The sequence below is a fragment of the Felis catus genome, chromosome B4 (assembly GCF_018350175.1).
Source record: "Felis catus isolate Fca126 chromosome B4, F.catus_Fca126_mat1.0, whole genome shotgun sequence".
NCBI classification, from domain to species: domain Eukaryota; kingdom Metazoa; phylum Chordata; class Mammalia; order Carnivora; family Felidae; genus Felis; species Felis catus.
The window spans coordinates 1,107,511-1,126,057 of NC_058374.1; the positions used below are offsets into that span (position 1 = coordinate 1,107,511).

At 49.2% G+C, this 18,547-nt stretch overlaps 1 protein-coding gene across 12 annotated transcripts in view; it reads right to left on the reverse strand.

Annotated features, from left to right (window-relative positions):
• The window catches only part of DIP2C (disco interacting protein 2 homolog C), a 412,960-nt gene that overhangs the window by 385,512 nt on the left and 8,901 nt on the right, over positions 1-18,547 (reverse strand). The window lies entirely within an intron of this gene.

An 18,547-nucleotide genomic window follows, 5' to 3' on the forward strand; every position in this document is an offset into this window, starting at 1 on the left:
ATGTTCTGGATGTATCCATTAGGTCTATTTCACCCAAAAACAGAATACACATTCTTTTCAAGTTCACATGGAACATTCTCCAAGATAGATCATGTTTGGCCACAAAACAATTATCAGTAAATTCAGAAAGATTGAAATCATGTCGACTATCTTTTCTGACCACAATAGTATGAAACTAAAAATCATCTGTAAGAAAAAAAATCTGGAAACAACACAAACACATACATGGAGTTTCAACAACATGCTTCTAAACAATGAATAGGTTAACCAGAAAATCAAAGATTAAATCAAAAAATACATCAAAACAAATGAAAATTTGTCCTGGGCCACCTGGTGGTTCAGTCGGTTAAGCATCTGACTTCAGCTCAGGTCATAATTCAGGATTTGTGGGTTCAAGTCCTGCATCAGGCTCTGTGCTGACAGCTCAGAGCCTGGAGCCTGCTTCAGATTCTGTGTCTCCCTCTGTCTCTGCCCCTCACCTGCTCAATCTCTCCCCCCCCCCCCCGCCCTGTCTCAAAAGTAAACATTAAAAAAACTAAAAATAAAAAAACAAAAAACACAACAGTCCAAAATCTTTGGGACACAGCAAAAGCAGTTTTAAGAGGGAAGTTTATAGCAATATAGGTCTATTCCAAGAAACAAGAAAAACCTCCAAATAACCAACCTAACCTTACATCTAAAGACACTAGAAAAAAGGAAAAACAAAGCCCAAGATTAGTAGAAAGAGATAAAGATCAGAGCAGAAATAAATTGAGACCAGAAAAAAAAAACAATAGAACAGATCAATGGAAGAACCAGGAGCTGGTTCTTTGGAACGATAAACAAAACTGATAAACCTTTAACCAGACTTAACAAGAAAAGAGAGAGAGAGAGAGAGAGCGAGAGAGAGAGCGCGCGCGCGAGCGCGCGAGCCCAAGCCAAATCAAAAATACAAGAGAAATAACAACTGACAGCACGAAAACAAAAGGATTAGAAGAGAATATTGTTAAAAATTATAGTCAACAGGGGTGCCTAGGTGGCTCAGTTGGTCAAGCATCCCACTTCAGCTCAAGTTATGATCTCACCGTCCGTGGGTTCGAGCCCCGCATCAGGCTCTGTGCTGTCAGTTCAGAGCCTGAAGCCAGCTTTGGATTATGTGTCTCCCTCTCTCTCTGCCCCTCCCCTGCTCATGCTCTGTCTCTGTCTCTCAGAAAATGAATAAACATTAAAAAAAAATTTTAACCAACAAATTTGGTTAAATATAAATTTTTTTATAGCCAACAAAATGGACAACCTAAAAGAAATAGATAAATTCCTAAAAACAATCTTCCAGAACAGAATTAGGAAGGAATAAAAAATTTGAACAGACCTATTATCAGCAAAGAAATTGAATCAGGAATCAAAAAAATTTCAGAAAACAAAGTCCAAAAGCAATGATCAACAAAGAAATTCAATCAGTAATCAAAAAACTCCCAGAAAACAAAAGTCCAGAACCAGATGGCTTCACAGAAAAATGGTACCAAATACAAACAGTTAATATCTATTGTAATAGGTAAGAGTTAATACCTATTGTTCACAAGCTACTCTGAAAAACAGAAAACTTTCATATTTATTGTATGAGGCCAACATTACCCAAATACCAAAACCAAATAAAGACACTACAAAAAAGCAAACTATGGGCCAATATCCTTGTTGAACATAGATGCAAAAATTCTCAACAAAATATTAGCAAACCAAACTCAACAGTACATTAAAAAAAACTTTCAGCATGATCAAGTGGGATTTATCCCAGGGATGCAAGAGTGGCTCAATATTCACAAATCAATGTGATGGATCACATCAACAAGAATGAAAACCATAGAATCACCTCAACAGATGCAGAAAAAAAACCACTTGACAAAGTACAACATCCATTCATGATAAAAACCCTCAACAAAGTTAGTTTAGAGGGAACATACCCCAACAAAGGGCCATATATGAAAAACCCACAGCTAATATCTTAAATGGGGAAAAAACAGAGCTTTTCCTCCACAGTCAGGAACAAGGCAGCGATGTACACGCCCACATTACTACCTAACACATTACTACCTAACACATTACTATGTGCTACAAGTCCTGGCCATGGCAATCAGACAAGAGCAAGAAATCAAAGGCATCCAAACCAGCAAGGAGGAAGTAAGACTTTGACTATTTGCAGACGACATGCTACTCTATGTAGAAAACCCTCAACTCCACCAAAAAACTAGAATTGATAAATGAATTCCATAAAGTTGCAGGATACAAAACTAATATACAGAAATCTGTTTCATTTCTATACACTAAAAACAACAGAAAGAAATTAAAACAACCCCTTTTACAACAGCACCAAAAACAGTAAGATTCCTAGGAATAAACATAACCAAGGAGGTGTAAGAGCTACACTCTGAAAACTAGGAAACCTTGATGAAAAAAATTGAAAACGCAACCTGGAAAGATATTTCATGCTCATGGATTGGAATAACAAATGTTATTAAAATGTCCATACTACTCGGGGTGCCTGAGTGACTCAGTGGGTTAAGTGTCTGACTTCGGCTCAGGTCATGATATCTCACAGTCTGTGAGTTCGAGCCCCGTGTCGGGCTCTGGGCTGACAAGAGCCTGGAGCCTGCCATGGATTTTGTGTCTCCCTCTCTCTCTGCCCCTCCCCCACTCACACTCTGTCTTTCAAAAATGAATAAATGTTAAAAAATTTTAAATAAAAAATGTCCAGACTACTCAAAGCAATCTACACACGTAATACAATCCCTATCAAAATACCAAAAGCAGGGGGCGCCTGGGTGGCTCACTTGGCTGGGCGTCCGGCTTCGGCTCAGGTCATGATCCCACAGTTCCTTGGGTTCCAGGCCTGTAGTGGGATCTGTGCTGACAGCTCAGAGCCTGAAGCCTGCTTCAGATTCTGTGTCTCCCTCTCTCTTTTTCTGCCCCTCCCCTGCTCATGCTCAGTCTCTCTTAAAGATAAACAAAAAAAAAAAAAAAAAAATGTTTTTAAGCTTTTGCACAGCAAAGGAAACTAACAAAAAAAGACAACCTACAGAATGTGAGAAGATATTTGCAAATGCTGTATTTGATAAGGGGTTAACATGCAAAATATATAAAGACCTCCTATAACACACACACACACACACACACACACACACACACACACACACCAATCTGATTAAAAGATGGGCCATAGGACCTGAACATTTTTCCAAAGACAACATTCAGATGGCCGACAGAGACATGAAAAGAGGCTCGACATCACTCATTATCAGGGGAATGCACATCAAACCCACTATGACATACCACCTCACGCCTGTCAGAATGGCTAAAATCACAAACACAAGAAATAACAAATGTTGGAGAGGATGAGGAGAAAGGGGAACCCTCGTGCACTGTTGGTGGGAATGCAAACTGGTGCAGCCGCTCTGGAAAAGAGGACGGAGGTTCCTCAGAAGGTTAAAAATAGAACTACCCTACAACCCAGCAATTACACTGCCGTTTACCCAAAGAAAACGAAAACATTAATTCAAAGGGATACGTGCACCCTGATGTGCACTGCGGCATTACTTACAATAGCCGAGATACGGAAGCAGCCCAAGTGTCCATCAGTAGACAAGTGGATAAGGAAAACGTGGCTTATAATTACAATGGAATATTACTCAGCCATAAATAGAATGAAGTCTTGCCATCTGTGACAACGGAGAGCTAGAGAGCACAGTGCTAAGTGAAAGAAGTCAGAGAAAGACAAATACCATGTGATTCGACTCATATACAGAATCTTAAAAAGATAACATTCTTACAGAGAATAAACTGGTGGTTGCCTCAGGGGAGGTATGTGGGGGATGGGCAAGATAGATAAAGGGAATTAAAAGGTACAAACTTTCAGTTGTAAGAGAATGAAGTCATGGAGACAAAAACAACATCACACACACCACATGCTCACACAGTCACACACATGCACACAAAGATGTGTGCACGCATGCACGCAGTCACGCACACTCAGAGGAGGGCCGAGCATTAGAAGTGTCGCATCCTCCCCGAGGGTCTTCTAGAAATTAACGAGCCCACTTTACTGCACCTGGCTCGCTCTCAGGGAACGAGGCCAGGCCAACACCGTCTTCTCCACGGTCTCTCAAACTTGAATCGAGCAGACTCTGCTGATTAGTCAGAGTCCGCAAAGACGTGTGTTTTGACCCCAGACTGAATGTATTCATTCTCCCCGTTCCCTGGGTAACAGCGGTTCTGCGAAGCAGGGCTGTGCAATATGGGGTCACTTATTCAATAGTACTTCCTGGGATCTGACCCACTTACAATGTTTTTTCTGTCTGAGTGATTTCCTCCTGACTAAAATCATGAGATAATTCCTTCCCTTCCTGGTCTTTCTTTCCAAGCCCTTTCATCATCTCAGAAACCAAATCATAGTTGTCAAAACCAACGGCAAAGAAACAGCCTTCAGAACCAACACCACGGCAGGAGGAGCCAGGGACAGGGAAACGTTCTCCAGAAACACACAAGACTCCAAGTCAGGAGCCCTGGGTCCCTCTCAAGTCAGAGATGCCCAGACGTGATGGGGACCAGCGTGCGGCCCAGCCCGGTGTCGTGGGCGCAAAACGACGACTGTGTCCTGTGTTACTCATTCACGGAGCAGCACTGAAGGAAGACCGAGACACACGCATGCCACGCCCCCACAGGGCGGTAAATTTTAAGACCTGCACCTGCTTTATGAGGGACCGGACACCAGAGTGCCTAGGAGAGAGCGCTCGAAGGCCACAAGGCCGTCTTGGGCTCACGGAGAAAACCGCGCCCTTACAGCATCACGACTCAGCTGTCCTACCAACACTAGGGGCAGCGAGTACAGACTTCAGTACCAGGTGCTCCAAACATGACCTGTGCAGCATGGCCAAGAGCTCCCATAACCTGATTTCTAGGAATCTAATTTTAAACATCTTCACAGCTAACAGATCACAAAAATACAGCATTTGGAACATTGTAGCACAAGTGCTATAAAAAAAAAAAAAAAACCCTAACCAAAAATAAAAGTGGCATTTCAGGCAAAACCCTGGAATTAGAAGAACAGAGTTATATCCTGAAGCTCTTCAAAAACCTTCCTTTTTTCCCTTCAGCTACGCTCACCCCCATAGAACAACGATGATCACAGTCACAATAGTTAAATAATTTAGTGGAAATGCCAAGACTCTCTTTTCTAGAAGGACCTCCCACCTGCACTATAAAAGTTCTGTGTGTCCCCCCTCCCCTCACCCCCCAGGGGCTCGAGCGTCCCCTCCCCGCATCTTCCGCCTTCTGTTTGCCTCGCAGAGCCCTGAGCGAGGGGCCGAGGCCTGCGTCACAGCCCTGACTGCTAACCCATCTGTTAGGACAGACACATAGGACTGAAGAAAGGCAGGAAGGAACTGCAGGCGGGACCCGAGAGCAAGAAGTGTCTTGGTCCCCGCGGACGCTGTCAGCTCCGTGCCACAAGGGCACCTCCCCACTCATCCACCACGTAGGTGAGATGAGGCACCAGAAATGCAGGAATTACACATTCACACTAAACCCCCACTATTCCCAGCGGCAGGTGCCCCTTCCAAACGGCAGGGCGGTGGCCAGCCAGCTGCACGCACTCCCGGATCACGCTGGCGGAGGCTGCCCGCAGACCCCAACGGGGCCCGCTCGGAGTTAAGCATGGGCGGAATGCCAGAATCCGCGCACGTGGTGCACCCCCCACCTGGAGGCCCTTCTGGAACCTCCCTTCTGCCCGGTTTGTGAGCCTGCAGAAGCACCCAGTTCACACACACGTGGGAAAAGACCGTGTCCATGTGGGGCCCGGCTCCACCAGCTCCCCCTCTTCCACGGATCATGGCCTCTCCTCTCCTGCCTCACCCGCTCAGCCCTGACCCGCACTAGCGTCTTCCCCCACGGCACCTCCCCAAGGGAATGGACACCCTCTGGACAGGTGGTCACCCCCAGCCCCCACCCAGCTGCTCCACTCAGGCACGAACGAGTCCCTGCCCTCCTGGTTCTCAGCCACGCTTCAAATTCTCTTCTGGAAAACCTCCTTCCTCTGGGCCTTGATGAGCTACACCGTCCAGGTCCCTCCCCCTCACACAGGGCTTTTTCCTCCCTCCACGGACTCTGGCCTCCTTGCCTCCACGCGTGGGCCCTTGTCCACCCTGGTCCTCTACCCACTCCAGCCCGTGTGCTCTCTCCAAGCACAGCTCCCCGTCTTCAAACTCCCAGCTCACATGGCGTCCAGAAGCATTTCAAGGTCATGTCCAAAATGAGCTCACCTCCCTGATTCTCTCGTTTCCTACAACCACCACCAGCGGCCTGGAAACCGCCACCACCCGGCCCGCACCTCCCCTTTCCCCCCAGACTCATTGTTAAGGCTCCTTCGTTTGCTTCCCCACCCCCACGCTCCCTCCTCTTCCCCCGGCCAGCTCAGGCCTTGATCAGCAGTGATGCTGATACTGCACCAGGACATGGGCCCCCAGCCCGCTCTCCACCCGAAGCACAGCCCGGCTCCTCTCCTGGGAACACCTCCAAACCCCTCGTGGTGCCCCAATCACCTGACAGCTGAGGACTCCTGTGTTCTGGCCTCAGTTTTGTCGATACAGAGGTTATCGCCCCACAGGGGTGGTGGCCCCCATGCCCCAAACAAGCACTTCATACCTTTAAGTGTAGGTGAACACGCCTTCTTAAAGCAAACGCCTTTCTGAGAACTTCAGGACCTTGCCACGAAATGCCGAGAAGCAAGAGGTGAGGACCAGGGCCATGAAGAGCCCACCCTGTTGGGCAGCTGGCGTCCCCCGGCCGCCACAGAGGGCTCACCTCCGCCACCTGGGCGCCAGCGGACCTGCACAGTGACAGGGAAACAGGTCTGGTCCTAAAGCTCTTTGCACCAGTCGTCCTGTTAGATTGCTCAACTGATAAAATACAACCCCATGAGGAGAAACTAATCCAATGAAAAGTAGGATGTTTGGCAAAAACTAGATATAGGAAAATTTATTTTTTTAATTAAAAAAAAAAAGAAAGTGCCTTCAAATTAGGTATGGGGAAAACCATAGTAAAACGTTAGGGGAAATACATTATTAAAACCTGGGACTCTAAACTGTGACATGAGAGGGCATGGCCACAGGCATGGTTTAGGCAAGAAAGTCACGTCCAGGCTTTGGAGGTAAGGTATCTACGCACCATCTCCAAGATTCATCATTGAGACCTCTTCAGCTCAAAAACATCAGACAGAAGGGTTCCTACTGTCCAGGAAAGACGTCACGGGATCCCGGCCCCATTGGCACCAACATGAATGGACTGGTCCTCTCCAGGAGGCCAGCATGGTCCGGGCAGCGAGGGACTTGGGGTAGCTTCCTCACCGAACACAGGAGGGGCTGGGTCTCTCTTGTAATTCGACATCCAGCTTTTGAATCGCAGTTTCAAGAAAGGGTAGAATTTTCACACACAGTGAAAGAAAGCAACCAAACTGATGAACAGAACAGCACAGAAGGCAGGCTGGACAGGCTAGAGCTGGTTTGGGACAACCAAGGCCAAAGGCACATAGTCGAGGCCGCTACGCGGGGGATGGTGTTCTTCACCCTGCACCCCAGAACAGAGAGCGAGAAGAGGAGGGAGAATAGCTCCCCAACTAAAAGCTGTTTGGGGTGGGTCCGAGCATGTAAAGGGATCTCAGAACCTCCCTCCCTAGAATTTTCTTCACAAAGCACAGCAGAAACCCCCATAACCCTACATCCTGGGCAGCTGGAAGGTCAGAGTGCCCGCGGAGACACAGATGGAGAAGCATCTAGCCCATGTGCCAGCAGAGCTGTGCAAACACTTCAGGATCCACGCATCAAAAGGCTGCCATTTCTGCAAAACAAAGATGCACACAAATTTCGGCCTGGGCAGATGGAGAAGTACAGGCTAACAGGAGGCCCGGCTACCCTCCCCATACAGGGTCCCAAACCAATCTGCGTTTCCACACCAGGGCACGAGGGATCCCTTTTCTCCACATCCTTGCCAACACTTGTTGATAAGAGCCATTCTAACAGGTGTGAGATAATATCACACTGTGGTTTCGATTTGCATTTCCCTGATGAGGAGGGATGTTGGGCGTCTTTTCATGGACCTGTTCGCCTTCTGTAGGTCGTCTTTGGAAAATGTCTATGCAGGTCCTTTGCCCATTTTTTTAAACCGGCTTATTTGCTTACTGCTGTGGAGTTGTACACGTACAATGGAGAAAGGAGGGTGTGTTCAGTAAGTACTATCGGGGTATACTGGAGAATCACACACAGGAGGAGGAAATTGGACCCTTCCCTTGTGCCCCTCACAAAAACAGAAGACCTGAAACGGTGAGACCCTTACAAGTAATACAGGGAAAAAGATCCTTGACATTGGCCTTGGCAACGATTTCGTGGATAAGACACCAATATCAACGGCAACAAAAGCAAAAGCAAAATTAAACAGTTGGGAGTAAACTTATAAGAGCTTCTGCACAGCAAAGGAAAGCGTCAGGGAATTGAAAAGGCAACCTCCAGAGTGGGAGAAAGGATTTTCCATCCTTCTACCTGACAAGGATTTCTACCCAAAACAGAAAGGGTCAACATTTTGTGTTTTCAGCATAGTTCAACTCAGATGCATCATAATACGTAAAGTTCTTTTTTGCAAAGTGGGGTGCTTTGCAGGAGACAAGCCTTTATGAGATTCAATAGAAGGACCTAGCAATTACATTTTGCTCTGGGTGGGAGAAAACCATGGTTTGGGGAGATGCACTGAAATTCTGTGACTTCCTCACTAGAAATCATCCAGCTGGCAGTCCTGGATGTGGGTCCCGAGCCACCTTTCCCACCCATGAGGCCTGGACATTTAACCTTTAACCCTATGTTTTCCCTCTTAACACTACTTGTTTCCTGTGGTTAAGGGATTATCCAATAAAATGATACATCTGAAACTACGTTGTAAACTAGCCAGCAAAACATTGTTTTATCGTCATTAATCTTCCGAATTAACTTTAAAACGCTATGGAAAAATAAAACGGTATTGTAGAAATAAAAATTTTGCAGTTTTAAGATTACAAATGATTTTTTTTAATGTTTATTATTTTCGAGAGAGTGAGAGACAAAGCATGAGCAGGGGAGGGGCAGAGAGAGAGAGGGAGACACAGAATCCAAAGCAGGCTCCAGGCTCCGAGCTGTCAGCACAGAGCCTGAGACAGGGCTGGAATTCATGAACCGTGAGATCGTGACCTGAGCTGAAGTCGGACACTCAACCAACTGAGCCACCCAGGCGCCCCTCCACAATTTAAAGACTTTTAATCCTAGAAGTCCAGTAAGGATATCTAGTTGGGAAAATGGGAAAAATTCACCTAAGAAACACTAAATAAACTCTAAGTACAGCAGGACAGAAGTTAGCTTTCCAAAACACGAACACTCAGAACTGTTCAAAAGATTGAGTTTTCTTTAACAGAAGTCTGGTAGATTCTACCTTTTCAACCACCTGTGACAAGGCGCAAGTTGAGGGAGCCTTGCTCCTGCCCACGCGCCCATAAGAAATGCTGCAGAACCTGGGACAGGGCTGGATCCTTTCCACGAGGGAACCCTTCCTGAGCAAGGGCCTCACACTGTGTCCCACAAAGGCAACCAATCGCAGCAAAAAGGTGCCCCAGAGGAAAGTGAAAACAGCAGCTAGGCTCCTCTAAGGGCTCGAATGCCAAGCCACCCCACCAATCTTACTTGGGACCCACGCACCCCTGAACAGAACCTGCTGACCCAGGGAAGTCATCAGGTGGAGGTCACCCACAGAAGGTCTGCAGAGGGTGCGGGCCTTCACCTTCCTGCTCCCCCGGTGCTTGACCCTTGGCCCTGGGGGTAAGTGTGGCAGAAAAGGGCAGGGGTCACTGTTGTGCACATGACACACAGCTGTCACAGCACAGGAACCGCTCGTGTCCTTCCTCCGCCGCTGGGGCAGGGGTGCGTTTATTTGAAGAAAGTTTCACCCAACAGACGCCTGAAAATCCATCCTCTTCCAAGTGGCCTTCTATGAACAGCCTTTCCCTTAATACCTACCAGGAAAATTGAAAACACAGCAGAGGACACCATGACCTTCCCCCAAAGGCTGGCACAGCCAAGCCCACAGGTCAAAACACCTGCCTCCTTGGCAGGATACACTTACAGGAAGACAGAGGATTATCTTCAAGGGGAAGAAGCCACTGGCTCCCAAAGGCTGGCCAGCTGCGCTGGAAACCCTCACGGAGCCACACCCCGGCCCCGCCCTTGGGCTGGGTTCTAAAGGCCAGGGTTAATGGCCTGAAACCAGTTTCCCAAGTGATAGCAACAAATGGCCAGGTTTCTGCACTGCAGAACAGACAGGTAATAAAGCAGAGCTCAGGCCAACGTGCTGGCCCAAGTATTTGCCTGCAGCTGTTCAAAGTTTCAAGCACAATGGCAGTTCCCACTGGGCTGGCTTTCTGCAGGTGGCTGCAGGAGTGTCCCACGGACCGCTGGCCGTCAGACTGCCAGCTGGGTGTGGACGCGGCTCACGGGCCAGGTGAGAGTGCCTCTGTTGAGATGCGTGATCAGAGCCATCACACCTCCAGAGGCCAACAAAGAGCGGAAGTCCCCAGAACGTCTGCGGCCACAGCACCTTCCTCTGGCAGCAGGGAAGACAAGGAAAAATGTGAACAAAAATGCTAATTTGTAAGGACCAACTATTGTTGTGCTTTTTATTATCAACCTTTTCAGCACTGTGTCAAAAGATTTAATGACATTAATCGTAACTTTCACTCTACTGGAATACAGAAGTACTTTGGTTAAAAATACCTGTGGAAAGGGGCGCCTGGGTGGCTCAGTCCTTTAAGCGTCTGACTTGGGCTTGGGTCATGATCTCACGACTCATGGGTTCGAGCCCCACATCAGGCTCTGTGCTGACGGCTCGGAGCCTGGCGCCTGCTTGGGATTCTGTGTCTCCCTCTCTCTCTGCCCCTCCCCCACTTGCTCTCAGCTCTGTCTCGCTTTCAAAAATAAACAGTTAAAAAAAAATTTAAATACATATGGAAATGTGCAAGAGGCAAGGGAAAAATGCTCTCACCACTAGTATCCTAACAGGACCACCAGGAACAGTTTACAGATTGTTTACAGAAGTGGGATCATAATGTAGATAGTATTCTGCCACAAGGAAATCTCTTACCAAGAACAGGGTCACAGGTTTGGTGTTGTGAAACACGTAACAAGTGTTTGCACTAGAGTCCATTTTTACTAGTCTCTGCTGACAAATACACTTTAGAAAGACCAAGACCCCAGCAAGGTACAGCAGTCCTCTGGCAGATGGGCAAGACCACAGCAGAGGAAAACTGGGGCCCTCCGGGCAGAGAGGCCAGGACAGGCCTGGAGAGGCGGGACAGGACAGGTGGGGAGTGGATGGCAGGTCAGGGCTCACCGGGAAGCTTCCCTGACACTCTTCAGCCGTCCTCGCAGACCTGCAAAGGAGAGAGGTCTAGACCACTTGCTGCCCTTTTCCGTTTTACAGACTTAAAAATGTTTACGTGTCAAATGTTATGGAGTGTAATGCCACAGCTGTCAGGGCCAGCACCGACCCTGCAAGTCCTCAGCCACAGCTGGGTCGTCAGTCACACATGACACCATGGCCACCTCGTTGCTGCAGGACCAGCCTGCAGACTCCCCATCTGCACCTAACAGAACAGCAACAGCAGCCCCACTCAGGGCTCTCCTCCTGACCTAGGAAAAGTAGAACCTAAAACAAACATTCACATGCTAACAAGGAGGCAGACAACCTCTGATCTTACAAAATAGTCTCTTCCCCACAGCCCAGACGATGGAGGGCTTAGCTCAGTCTTGCACACAGTAACAGAGCCTCCGCTGCTCCAGACCACAGCCAGGGACCAGGGTGGGAGGGGACAGGCTGGCCACACGGAGGACCCAGGGGGTCCCTGAGGTTAGACACAGCACCTCCCTACATGGAACCCACTCGGTGGCTCCCCAATGACCAGGGACCACCCGGCCATGGGGACGAGGGAGCAGCCGGGGAGAACACCGAGCCTCTCCACCAAAGCGAGGCTGGTGCTACAGGGCAGAGGGAGGACGGCACCAGCCGGATGGCCGGAGGAGGGAGCAGCCAGGGCACAGGAGTCACCCCACCCCGCTGCCCCCCAGGTGGAGGGCCCAGCGTCCACAGGAACCCGAAACACAGCACAGACTCCCCTCTGCACACATTCTGCACACACAGGACACACAATCCGTGCACCACGCACGCCCACAGCCTCAGAAGCTGGCGGCTCTGCTGTTAATGATTCACCCCTGCCCGAGTCCAGCACCTGGAAGGAAGCAATCTGGGCTGGGCTAGAAGGAGGCCGGTCCCGAGTCCCTGCACTTCCGTAAACTTGCATACCAAGTAGGAAGGTCGGATAAGGTCATCTCCACGGACGTGGCCTCATGCTTCGGTGTAGCTTTCTACTCAAAAGTCATCCTGCTGAAAAGTACACGTTGAGCCTTGTACAGTCAGTGTGCCAGCTAGGACTTACGTGGAGAGAACACACAAGCTGGGCCCCCAACCACTCACGCGTGCTCTTGAAAACCAGGAAAGCCCCAGATGCCACCTCTCATTAGGCTCAGTGCCCAGGACCCCTGGCCCAAGAAGCCCCCTGCCTCAGCCTGAAGACGGCCAGCCAGGGGAGCAGGAGAAGGCGGAACCCAGCAGCCCCGGGGGCAGAGTGCAGCCACAGCCAGCACCCTGGGCCCCAGGAGTGCCTTCTTCCACTCCCTGAATGGCTCAACCCTCACCTAACCCTGCACTGGCTGGTGGCGGGTCCCACTAGGCTCTCTGCCCCATCGACAGGCTTAGGTTCCAGGTCCTGCTGGGTTATAGGAACGGCTCTCACCGCTCCCTCAGTGTCCGGTCCAGATGTTCAGTCAACTGAATGAATGCTTAAGAAAAGGAGGACAATTCAGAAGCACTCAGGCAGCAAAGGAAGCCTCCAGCTGAGTCTGGAATCAGGTGTAACTGGCCTCACAGGATGGAGGTTTGCAGGTGCACACGCGCCCTTCCCCCAGGGTGGGGCCGGGCGTGCTCCGCCGAAAAGTCCACTCGAGCTGGTGTTAAACAGTACACATGTCCCAGGGCGAACTCCCCCAACCCCAATCTTCACATTTATCACTATACCTCCCTTAGGAACCACAGAAACCCCACAAGGTAGGACAAAAAGGTCGTCCAACATCCCAGCCGACACCAGATTAGAGCACCTCTGGTCCCTGTAGCTCATGGGGCACGTGCCAATCTTCCATTTTATACCCACTTCAGCACAAGGCGCTAAACCGAGGCCAGGACCCTCACGGTCACCCACAGGAACAAAATACGATCCTGCTCCAAGCCAGGGGAGGGGACTTACGGCAGGGAAACAGGCCCCCCCCCCCCCCGCCTCCATGCAGACCTGACTTCCCAGCTGGTCTCTGGGCTCAGACAGGGGACCCTGAGGGCAGAGCATCTCCTGAGGGAACAAACACTACCCCTTGAGGCACTAGGGCCACCTGGACCAGCAGACCCTGCCCCTGAGAGACCCCAAGACAGGGATTGATCTGGTGTTCACTGCCATCAGCAGGTGCCCACCATCCTTTGCCCCCCCTCCCCACCCCCCCCCCCGCCATGAACTTGGAAGGATTTCTGGCACTTTGGAGACCATTTTTTTTCCTCTATGCCAAATTTATTTTTTTTTTCAATATATGAAGTTTATTGTCAAATTGGTCTCCATACAACACCCAGTGCTCATCCCAAAAGGTGCCCTCCTCAATACCCATCACCCACCCTCCCCTCCCACCCCCCATCAACCCTCAGTTTGTTCTCAGTTGTTAAGAGTGGAGACCATCTTTGAAACACTAGTCCTCGGTCTTCCTGACGCTGGCCTCGCTGAAATAAATTTCTTTCCAATCTCACCACTACTCACTTCTCTGCCTTTGGATTCTGTCAGCGGCAAGGGGCCAAAACCTGGGGTGCTGGGGACCCCCAGAGCCAGGTGTACTTGCACCCCTGTGCCCCCCCCCCCCCCCGCTATAGCAACGTGTGGTTTCTTAATTATAGAACTATTTCGTTTTTCTACATACAGCCGGTGCTGCAACAGGCTTGCAGAGCCTCCGTACGCGTGGCCCCACGTGGGGAAGAATTGGCACAGCCACGAAAGGTCAGCCGAAAGCCTGGGAAGAGCATTACGATTTTCCAGAAGCCAACAGAACTGGCGATGCCTAGACAACTGGAAGTTTGCTCAAGGTGTCTTGCTCAAAACAGGTCCTTTCCAAAGGCTGTCAAGGATTCAGGCAGTCAGGACCCCTCCCCACCCACACCCCCCCCCATATATGACGGCTATGGGTCAGAAAGAAGACAGAAGGGAGGAGGAAGAGAGGACTGAACTTAGGGTTTACAACAAAGGCATAAATGGAAATTAAACACAGGCCTCTGGTTATCTCAGAGACCAAGTTAGTCTAAATTACAAGTAGCAACATTCACACTTAATTCTGAGCCTACAGGTGATCTGGAACCACTCCATTAGAAGGATAAATCGAAAGAGAAAGTCAATTCACAACGCAGAATAAGGACTCAGCCAGACTAACCAAATTAGTATAATCTACTAAAAGTCAAATCGTATCTTTCTTTAAGATTGGGTTATTCTGCAGCTCGGGGGCAATTTCAGATTTAAGATAAACTAGAAAATGATCTTGTTTCCCTTCGTTCTGATAACCACGGCCCTCATGAGGCCAAGGCAGAGCAGCTTTCCTGGCTTACAGAGCAGGTGCAACCCAGCTATGCACAAATGACCCAAAGACAGAATGAACGCTCCATGTCCTGTCCCAACAAGTCACGGGACTTCTAACAGTAGTGGCACTCTCGCAAGACAAGTCTATGGCAAACACACAGCACATGGGGCGCCTGGGGGGCTCAGTCGGTTCAGCGTCCGACTTCGGCTCAGGTCATGATCTCACGTCTCATGAGTTCGAGCCCCACATCGGGCTCCGTGCTGACAGCTCAGAGCTTGGAGCCTGCTTTGGATTCTGTGTCACCCTCTCTGTCAGCCCCTAACCCACTTGCATTCTCTCTCAAAAACACACATTAAAATTACATATATATACATATATATATGTGTATGTATGTATATATATGGGGGTGGGGAGAGAGAGAGAGACAGAGATATCTCTAAACACACAGCACAGAAAACCACCTTGGCACTGGCATTTATTTAACAAGAGAAGTCGTCAAGGGTCTCTGATACCAGAACATTTATCTTTATTAATGAAGAGCTACATGTATTCTAACCAAGGAAATGGGAAGTTGTACTGTCCAAAAATACTCAAATGGCCCACGTTCTAGGAAAAGGCCTACATGCCTGTATATGCACACTGTTTAAGCACCAGCTTAGATACATACATTCAAAATTCTGATGCAAACAGGAATAATCAGGGAATAGGGGAGGGTGTAACTAGTGAAAACAAAGCTGGATGTTTTACAAAATTTCTCGAGACAATATCCCCAGGATAGCCAGGTATCACACAAAAATCTTATCTGTTTTAAACATGATTATTCCTGCCAACATTTACCTGGATTAAGACTTACTTATATACAGCAAAAGAAGCTAGAAGATTTGTCCTGTTTTTTTAATTTTTTTTAATGTTTACTTGTTCTTTGACAGAGAGTGAGAGAGCATGGGCCGAGGAGGGACAGAGAGAGGAAGACACAAGATTCCGAGGCAGCTCCAGGCTCCGAGCTGTCAGCACAGAGCCCAACACAGGGCTCCTACTCGCAAACCGCAAGATAATGACCTGAGCCAAAGTCAGACGCTTAACCAACTGAGCCACCCAGGTGCCCATGTCCCGATTTCACTTATGAGTGGAATCTAAAAAAACAAATGAACAAAATGGAGACATAGTAAAAAACTGGGTGTTGTCAATGGGCGGGGGGGGGGGGGGGGGGGGGGGGGTATGGAGTACACACGTCTAGCAAAAAAAAAAAAAGTCTTTGCAGGGAGAAGTCAACACAGAGACTACAGTCAATACCGTGATAACTCTGACGACAGAGGAGACTACACTTATCATGGTGAGCATTTCATAACGCGTAGAATTGTCAAATCACTATGTTGTACCGTGCACCCGAAACTCATATAGCATTGTATGTCAACCATACTTCAATTAAAAAAAGATTTGCCCTAACAAGATTCTCTAATCACTAGATTATCTTCACAATTATGAGTAACCACTAAATAGCTTCCTCTCAAGGATCCCAAACTAAAAATAGGAGAACAAAAGAAAGCCACATCCTGACGACTTTATTAAGCAGATTATAGTTATGAAAATAAAGGATGTTTGAGGCTACATTCCTAAAATATCCTTCGAAGAACTGTACCAGCTGGCAATGGTTACATCAGGTGGAAGAAATATGCAGGTTCTATGGGAGTAAATAGGTCTTAAAAACCACGGATACCATGAAACCTGTCATCTTTTTAAAAATCGTATTTGCTACTTTGGATCTGGTTATCGTTCTCCATGAGGGTGGGCCTGGGGTCAGGGAGGCAGGAGTGAAAACCAAGGTCAGGATGGGCTTGAAGGACAAAGCAGGCTGACGCGGACCTAACCCCCAGCCACCTGGCTTCAAGCAAGCTCCCGAGCAGGGCGGCTTCTCAGGAGGCACGTGTAACTCGGGTCAGGAGTGCTGAGAAAGTGGCGCCTAGAGCAGGGCCTAGCGCACAGAGGGCAACCGTGGGCGCGGATGGAGGGACCGCCCACGTCCAAACCGAGCTCCGTCTGCAACATCAGATTTCAACAACGTCCAAACTGTGCACCACCCGTTCCTACTGACAGGACTCCAAATCTCTGGGGACCAGAGAGAAGCACAGCTCGGTAGGTGTGGCCCTCAGCCCCGCAAGAGCTGGGGATCAGAAGGGGCACTCGGAGTGAGAGTTCTCTACCTGAAGCTAGAAACCGATCGCCTCCTGAGCGACCGCCGGTGGCTTAAACACAATCGACCCCCTCCTGGTTGGTAACGGGGAAGCTGAGAGGTCACCCTTTCCGTGTAGGGACGCTGAAGACACTACTCCTGGATCCTCACTTAGAAGACTTTTCCCAGACACAGGACCAAGAATTAACAGCATGGTCTCTTGACCAAAACAATGAAGATTTCTGACAAAAATCACACACACAGCCTCCTGGTTCTAACGGATGCAGAACAGAAAGGTTAGCCTCTGCAGAGGGGCTGCGTTTTCTGTCCACCTGCCACGAGAAGGGAGTTGCGAACACACAGAAAACGTGAAGGGTCGTGTAACGGACACCCTCGTATCCGCCCCTGGGCGGCAGATTCAATTTTAAACGCCGAGTCGGGGAGGCAGCCCGCTAAGACAACGTCCGGGGTGAACCCGCCCCATCACCGCCAAGCGGGGCGAGGACGTGAGCGTCCTCCCCGGCTCGCGGCTTCAGGAGGGACGGCCACCGCCGGGCCCCCCGCCCGAGAGCACCCGCGGGCGCCACAGAGCTCCTCTATCGGAGCCCAGATCAAAGGCCGGATCCCCAGGCGTGGTTCACGGGAAAGGCAGTCCCACAGTCGAGGATACCGAGAACCGTCAGGAAGACGCTACTAATGTGCTTCTAAACATGAGCAATCTAGTCTCCTCGTCTGTTCAAAGAGGAGGTCATTCCCTCAGAAACTGTTTTAAAAGGACTCGAACCCATCAATACAAAGCCTACAAGGCACCAAGGAATTACGAAGTTGACTTCGCACCCCGGTTCCCAGGAACGTTAGCGTTCCAGTGTGCGCGGCCCACACTACCTCGTGAGCCACCCGTCTCCGGTGACAGCACTCCCAACCAGCGGCCGGTCACCTGCCCAACGGCCACGGAACGCGCCCACCCGCGCAATCCACCCTGCACATTCCTTCCCCAAGGCCTTGCCCTCTCGAAGCACGGGACGCAGAACAGAACACCGTCAGAGCGCCCCTTTCGCTCACACGCTTTCCATCAAGGGCAGATCTCACCCAGAATCCTATTTGTGCCAAACACTAAAGAAAGTCATCAAACAAAGTCAAGGCTACTTCCTGCCTGGGTCCAGGGCCAGATCTTCCTAATACAAGGGAAGAATTCTAAATTACCAACTGTTATAAATCCCTTCCTCATCAGGGATCTAAATAATAACTGCTCACATCTACATGTGAAGAAAGAAAAGCAAATTCTGCTTTTCATTATTTGTGTACAAGTGAGAGAGAAATGTCTCAAAGTCTGCACGCTGATACCAACAGCAAAACAGCCCCAAGGGCGAGTGCTCGTGTGACTGTGTCCTGCTGTGGTCCACGAGGAAAGCATGGCCATCAAAGGAGGCCTACAGTCACCTGTGCTAAAAAGCGAAATGAACTCGCAATCCACCTGCAAAACCTCATTTTTACCGAATTTCCTGACATGATATCACACCACAGCAGTAACTTGTGGCCGTGGAGGGACAGTACAACGCACATTAGTAACAAAGTTTCAGTCCTGGAAAGCTGGTAGGCTAATTCCTGAATTTTAAAGGTGTGTATTTTA